General features: G+C 46.0%; 1 protein-coding gene and 1 pseudogene across 2 annotated transcripts in view; one reads left to right on the top strand and one right to left on the bottom strand.

Moving 5' to 3' along the window:
• HERC1 (HECT and RLD domain containing E3 ubiquitin protein ligase family member 1) overlaps positions 1-2,177 on the bottom strand; it is a 206,979-nt gene extending 204,802 nt beyond the window's left edge. The window contains exon 1 of the mRNA XM_079125763.1: positions 2,018-2,177. The gene's annotated coding sequence lies outside the window, so the exon portion shown is untranslated. The remainder of the gene's footprint in view (positions 1-2,017) is intronic.
• Positions 2,178-3,818: 1,641 nt separating this feature from the next.
• Positions 3,819-6,260, top strand: LOC306653218 (elongation factor 1-gamma-like; annotated as a pseudogene). The gene has a single exon. The product of its transcript is annotated as an elongation factor 1-gamma-like (transcript).
• The last annotated feature ends 270 nt before the right edge of the window (positions 6,261-6,530 follow it).

A 6,530-nucleotide genomic window follows, 5' to 3' on the forward strand; every position in this document is an offset into this window, starting at 1 on the left:
GCAGATCAAGTGACGCATTTACATTTGCTTTCTCCTCCATACACCAGGATGTCTGCATTGGGAGTGGAATACATGACCAGCAAATGAATGGATAAGTATCACATGAAAACAGCATGATTGGAAATTTAAGAAGCAAAGTGATAAGAACCTTAGGAAAAGCCAAATTCATAAAAGTTTAGAATTGTAAGAGGCCTTAATAGTCCATTTAACCCATTCCAATGACAACAACCCCAGGCAAACTGATCCTATTCTTTAAAGCCTCCAGATTTCCAAACTCCATGGATATCTCTTTCTGCCATACAATCCTGTCATGTAATTTGGAGTACTATTATGACCAACCATTCTTTTCTCTATATAATGTTGTCTTTTCTCAAATATAACAATATTTTAACTCATTTTCAGGATATAAAAATGTGTGCAGGTGCAAAATACATGTGTATGCATGCATATACAAGAATAACCAGGTACCTACTTTGTGTGTGTGTGTGTGTGTGTGTGTGTCTGTCTGTCTGTCTGCTGTGAGTGTTGCTGAGGATCCAATCCAGGGCCTCACACATGCAAAACAAGCACTTTACCACTGAGCTACAACCCCAGCAACTTTTGCTGATATAAACACAAACTATGAAAATATACATAATTGAAGGCACACCCCATTCTGCCCTAATCACAAAATGCACTATGAAACAGTGTCACATAATTTCATAATTTTGGTCTAAAACTAACCAAAGGAAATCAATTTTATAAAACCTTAAGGCAAGTAAGTTTCTTCCCACTGTGATTAATCATAGCTTCTTTGCTTCCCACAAGCACTGCCCTTGTTCAACACTCACCACAAGCAGAACTGTAAAAATATATATGATAAAGAAATTTTTAACGTTTAATTTTTAAGACCATTTCGCTAACAATCACGTGGAAAGAAGACCCAATGAGAGAGTTAGTGGTGACAGGGTATAATCATGATAATGGACAAGTAACCAGCTTAATGAAGTAGGCCAAAGAAATGATCCAAATAAAACAAATCATTTCAGGAATCCATACAGAACTGGTAAGTCCCATGAAAGGATAAGCCAAAGTACTCCTGTGAAAAAAAAATAATGTGTCTGCTAGGAAAGACACCAAAATATTAGCCCTGGAGATGGGCTGGTTTGTTCAGATTTGTTATTACTTTTATTTGATTACAGACGTGTAATCAAATAATGTCTTCGAAATATTATAGACTTTTTTTTTAATAAGGCAAATTCTGTCCCTGTTTGTTTCTGTGTTTCACAGCTAAAAGAGACAGCATGTCTTTTACATAACCTCCTGGGAGAGGTAGTACCAGCTCCCGTCCTCCTCGTGTCTCCCAGGAACCTGCCACCCATCGCAGAAAAGATTTCACCATGTTCCCTGGGATAGCTCCTGTCTTCATCATCTTCCTCATTTTATTCTGGAGAATACACAGAGCCTTGTCTTCCCTCCTGGTAGTAAATGCGTTAAAATTGTTATTTTACTGGGGCAGAAGATTCAGAGAAAGGTTTACCAGATGATGAGCTGCCCCCACCCAAAGGTAGAAGCGAGGAGAAAGATACATCGTCCTCAAAAGTCAGTCGGCGACATAGGCACCGGGTTGGCGACTCTGCTTGTACCCCGACAGAATCTGGCCGCCGCCCCCCAACCCAAGCCCGGGTCAGGGGAGGGGCGCTCGTTAGCGGATAAAGGGGTGAAAGAGAAGGTCAGAGACGTGACCCCTGAGGGGCCGAGGGGCTAGCACAGCAAGCCGCTGAAGGGGCGGGTCCTCTGGCCCTCTCCGACTGGCGGCTCTACTTCTAACGCTGCGCCGGAGAAACCTGGGCGGCGGTGGGCCTTTGGGTTCGGGAGTCCGCTACTGGCCGGGAGAGCTCCCTCAGGCCTCTGCCTGCCGCCCACCTGGGACCCCGGCAGCCCCATTCCGCTGCGGGCGCCGGAACGGCCCCAGTCAGCCTTGCCCGGCCGGCCAAGCACACACATCCACCGCCAGGAGGGCAAGAGGAGGCGTTACCGTATGCGGCTCCGAAGCTGGCGGGAGTGGGGTGCGGCTCTGGCGACCCGAGCCCGGCTCGGCAGCAGCTGCGGTGTCCGCGTCCTTTATTTTTGCTGCAGCGGCGGCGACTTGTCAAAGGGAAAGACGTAAGAGGCGGCGGCAGCAGCAGCAGCAGCAGCAGCAGCAGCAGCGGCAGGCAAGTCTCGCGAGATTTGGGCGGAACTCTCGCGCAGTCTTAACCCCCTCACCCCGCCCCCAGGCTCAGAGGCGGAGGCTAGAGAGGGGAGGAGAGGGAGTGCGAGTAGGTAAGGGCGAGGCAACTCACCGAGGGAAAAGGGGAAGGGACCTAGGCGGCGGGGGAAGCCAGCCTGGGTTTTATGTTGGGAAACCCTATCACCGCTCAGCCCTCATCTTTGTGCCCTCGCGGAGTCCACACAGCCCCGTCTGCCCGCGGGAACCACATTCTGCCGATGAAGCACAATTGGGATCATTTGACCAAAGGCGGTGAAGAGTCGGGGGTCAGGCAGCGCGCCCGGTTTTCCTCGAGATCGCCGGGGGAAACTCTACCGCCCAGCGTCCGGGTGAAGTGACACGTGGAAAAGCTGGCGGTTTGGCTAGATGGCCACACCCCTTTATCGTCGCTGTGAGCCTAGCGCTCTGCGCTCTTTATCTCCCATCACAGCTGGCCCTAGCCCTCGGGAAGTCAAGTTCAGTCCCTTGAAAGCATTTCACTTGACCTACTTCTACCTTGGTTTTCGAGTCTTCGAGGGCTGCAGGACTGTGCAAGACGCCGGGGGCTTGCAACTCCGGTTTTCTTTTCTACTAAGGAATACTGAAGTAAAATATCCTTTGGATGATTTACATCCTTGGTCATGACTCCTAACTCTACAGTGAAATCACGTGAAAGGAAGGACACATAGTATCCACAGCACCTAACATTGGTCCAAGTTGACATGAAATTGTTGAATGACTGCCCCTGTAGCTTTTACTCCTAGCCTTTCTTCTAATTATTCTACTGAGCACCAACTAATGTGTAACTGAGGATATGAGGACAAAAAAAATGGAGCTGATCTCTGCCCTCTAGAGGCATAGGAGGAATACACAAATAACATACAAGAAATATATATGACACTAATGTTTATTTATATATATATCACATATAACATGATATATATATCACATATATTATATATATATATTTATATATATATATATTAGGCAGAAGAGGGAGATAGCAGAAGGGGGACCCCTTAGCCATGGTTAAGTTGGGTATGTGTGTGTTGTCATTGAGGCAATTTAGCCCAAGAGGAGCCAGGAGGTTCACTTTCAGACATGGTGAAGATTTATGACCTTTGGCAAGCAGCTTGAGCGCTATGAACCTCATTTCCTTATCTGTGAACTTTAGATATTAGTTCTTATTATCAGAGTTCCTCTGAGGAGTAAAATACATGTAAAACTCCTGATATGTGTTAAGTATTCCTTAACTGTAGGTCCTATTATGGGTATAACTTTAAAGTGTATATATAAAATGTGTATCTCTTTCCTGTTAACTAGATATGAGGGAGCAAGTGTATGTGGAGTGATGTCATTGTAACTAGTGCTTTATGATCTGTGTGTTGTGTGTGAAGCCAGCTCAAGACCAGCAAGCTTTTTTGTTTGTCCTAGGGCCTTGTACATGCTAAACACAGGCTCTTTCACTAAGCTATACCCCCAGGTCCCTGTCATCCTCATTTTAACTTTTGATGTAGTCACCATTCACAAATATCCATGGTATTCCATTTTTCTTGAATTTATAAAATTGTATTGCTTCTGCCCATTTTTCTTGAATTTATAAAATTGTACTGCTTTTGAATATTTTGTTTCAAGGAAAGAACTCTGCTTTAAAGATCAGTTGAAGGATTATCTCCTTTGCCCTAGACTTAGCTTCTACCAGCAAGGTTGTTTTGTTGTTGTTGTTGTTGTTGTTGTTTCCTCAGGGCAAAGGATAATTGACTACAATTAAGTCCAGCTGCATACAATCATTAAATAAAATCAGCAAGTTAGCCCTGACTACTTGTAATTCTAGCAATCTGGGAAGCTGAGGCAGGAGGATTGTAAGTTTGAGGCCAGCAATTTAGCAAGACCCTGTCTCAAAAAATAAGGGCTGGAGATGTAGCTCAGTGGTAGAGTGCCCCTGGGTTTAAACCAAAAAAAAAAAAAAAACACACCTTTTATACTTTAATGAACATCTCCTAGAGTCCTGTTGTCAGCATCATTTTTCCAACTCTTCCAGTTCTTTTTATCTAGATGTCCCCTAGAGAAAAATGTTGGAGATGGAAGAAGTGGATAGAGGAATCTCAAGACCAAGACCTCAGTATCACAGGCTATTGGCCTCGTGGTCCTCTGGGCAGTGCACTCTGACTATGCCAGTCAATCACATCTTACTTCCATCACACACAACATTCATCCCCATCTCATGCAACGTATCAGTACCATACCACAGCCAGGACATCCCAGGCAAAGGAATTGGAGAATCAGTAGAATAATATGTATTTTTCATCTTTCATCTACATATTGGAAATATATAGCTCCTAAATAAAAATGATTACTAAATTGGAAGCAAAAAGATCTAGTAGGAAAGTGTGGAGGCAGAGCAGGAGGGGCTAAAAGGACTCAGGGAATAAGTTTATTTTGCCCTTGGCACTTGTTTAAGAAACAAATAGCTCCAAAAATGGAAAACAACTTCAGAGCAGGAATCCACAACAGAGGAGTTCTGCTGTCTCCTGAAATTGCAGCCAATTTGCCCTCAAGTTACACAGCTTTTCTGAGCCTAGTCTCACACTTCTAATTGTGAGTGATAAATGGGTTTCCTGCTTGCCTAACGAGTATCATGAAAGTCAAATAATAGACCCCCTTTCTCTGCGGAATCACCATGGCGGCTGGGACTCTGTACACATATCCCAAAAACGAGGGCCTTCAAGGCCCTCAATGCTGCTCAGTACAGTGGGGCTCAGGTCCGCGTGCTCTCCGCACCGGACCCATTTCCACTTTGGCCAAACCAACCCACCCCTGAATTTCTCTGCAAATTTCCTGCTGGCAAGGTTCCAGCATTTGAGGGTGACGATGGATTCTGTGTGTTTGAGAGCAATGCCATCGCCTACTATGTGAGCAATGAGGAGCTGCGGGGAGGTACTCCAGAGGCAGCAGGTCAGGTGGTGCAGTGAGTGAGCTTTGCTGATAGTGACATAGTGCCTCCAGCTAGTATCTGGTAGGGTATTCCCTACCCTGGGCATAATGCACCACAACAAACAGGCCACTGAGAATTCAAAGGAAAAGGTGAAGCAAATTCTGGGGCTGCTGGATGCTCACTTGAAGACACAGACTTTTCTGGTGGGCAAACGAGCGACACTGGCTGACATCACAGTTGTCTGCACCCTGTTGTGACTCTATAAACAGGTCTTGGAGCCTTCTTTCCTCCAGGCCTTTCCCAATACCAACCACTGGTTCCTCACTTGCATTAACCAGGCCAGTTCTGGGCTGTCTTGGGGGAGGTGAAACTGTGTGAGAAGATGGCTCAGTTTGATGCTAAGAAGTTTGCAGAAAGCTAGCCTAGAAAGGACACCCTACGGAAAGAGAAGCGTCACGGGAAGAGAAGTGTCACGGGAAGAGAAGCAGAAGCCCCAGGCTGAGCGGAAAGGGGAGAAAAAGGCAGCTGCCCCAGCTCCAGAGGAGGAAATGGATGAATGTGAGCAGACACTGACTGCTGAGCCCAAAGCCAAGGACCCCTTTGCTCACCGGCCTAAGAGTGCCTTTGCGTTGGATGAATTTAAACACAAATACTCCAATGAAGACCCGCTCTCTGTGGCTCTGCCATATTTTGGGGAGCATTTTGATAAGGATGGCTGGTCCTTGTGTTATACTGAGTACCACTTCCCTGAAGAGCTCACCCGGACCTTCATGAGTTGCAACCTCATCATGGAATGTTTCAGCGATTGGACAAGCTGAGGAAGAATGCCCTTGCCAGTGTCATCCTCTTTGGAACCAACAATAGCAGCTCCATTTCTGGAGTCTGGGTCTTCAGAGGCCAGGAGCTTGCCTTTCCACTGAGTCCAGATTGGCAGGTGGACTACAAGTCATATACCTGGCAGCAAGGAGACCCAGATGCTGGTTCGAGGGTACTTTTCCCAGGAGGGGGGCCTTCCAGCATGTGGGCAAAGCCTTCAATCAGGGCAGGGTCTTCAAGTGAGCATTTCTTGCCATCGTCTAGCTGCCTGCACCTGCCTATCAGGAGATGGGGGTCATTAAAGGAAAGTGAACATGGGGGGGGGGGAAGTCAAATAATATAGGAAAGTACTTTGTCAAAGCACTATGTAAATGTGAGGAATGATTATTCTTTCACTTAGCAGATCTTTCTTGAATGCATATTAGCCTGGGCACTGTGCCAAGCACTGAATATACTATTATACAAGCTTTAATACTTGCCCTCAGGAGCTCATGGTCTAATGGGAGGAACTTAAGAAGAAAATAGATGATTATAATACCCTGTGAGAGT

The sequence above is a fragment of the Sciurus vulgaris genome (assembly GCF_902686455.1).
Source record: "Sciurus vulgaris genome assembly, chromosome: 2".
NCBI lineage: Eukaryota > Metazoa > Chordata > Mammalia > Rodentia > Sciuridae > Sciurus > Sciurus vulgaris.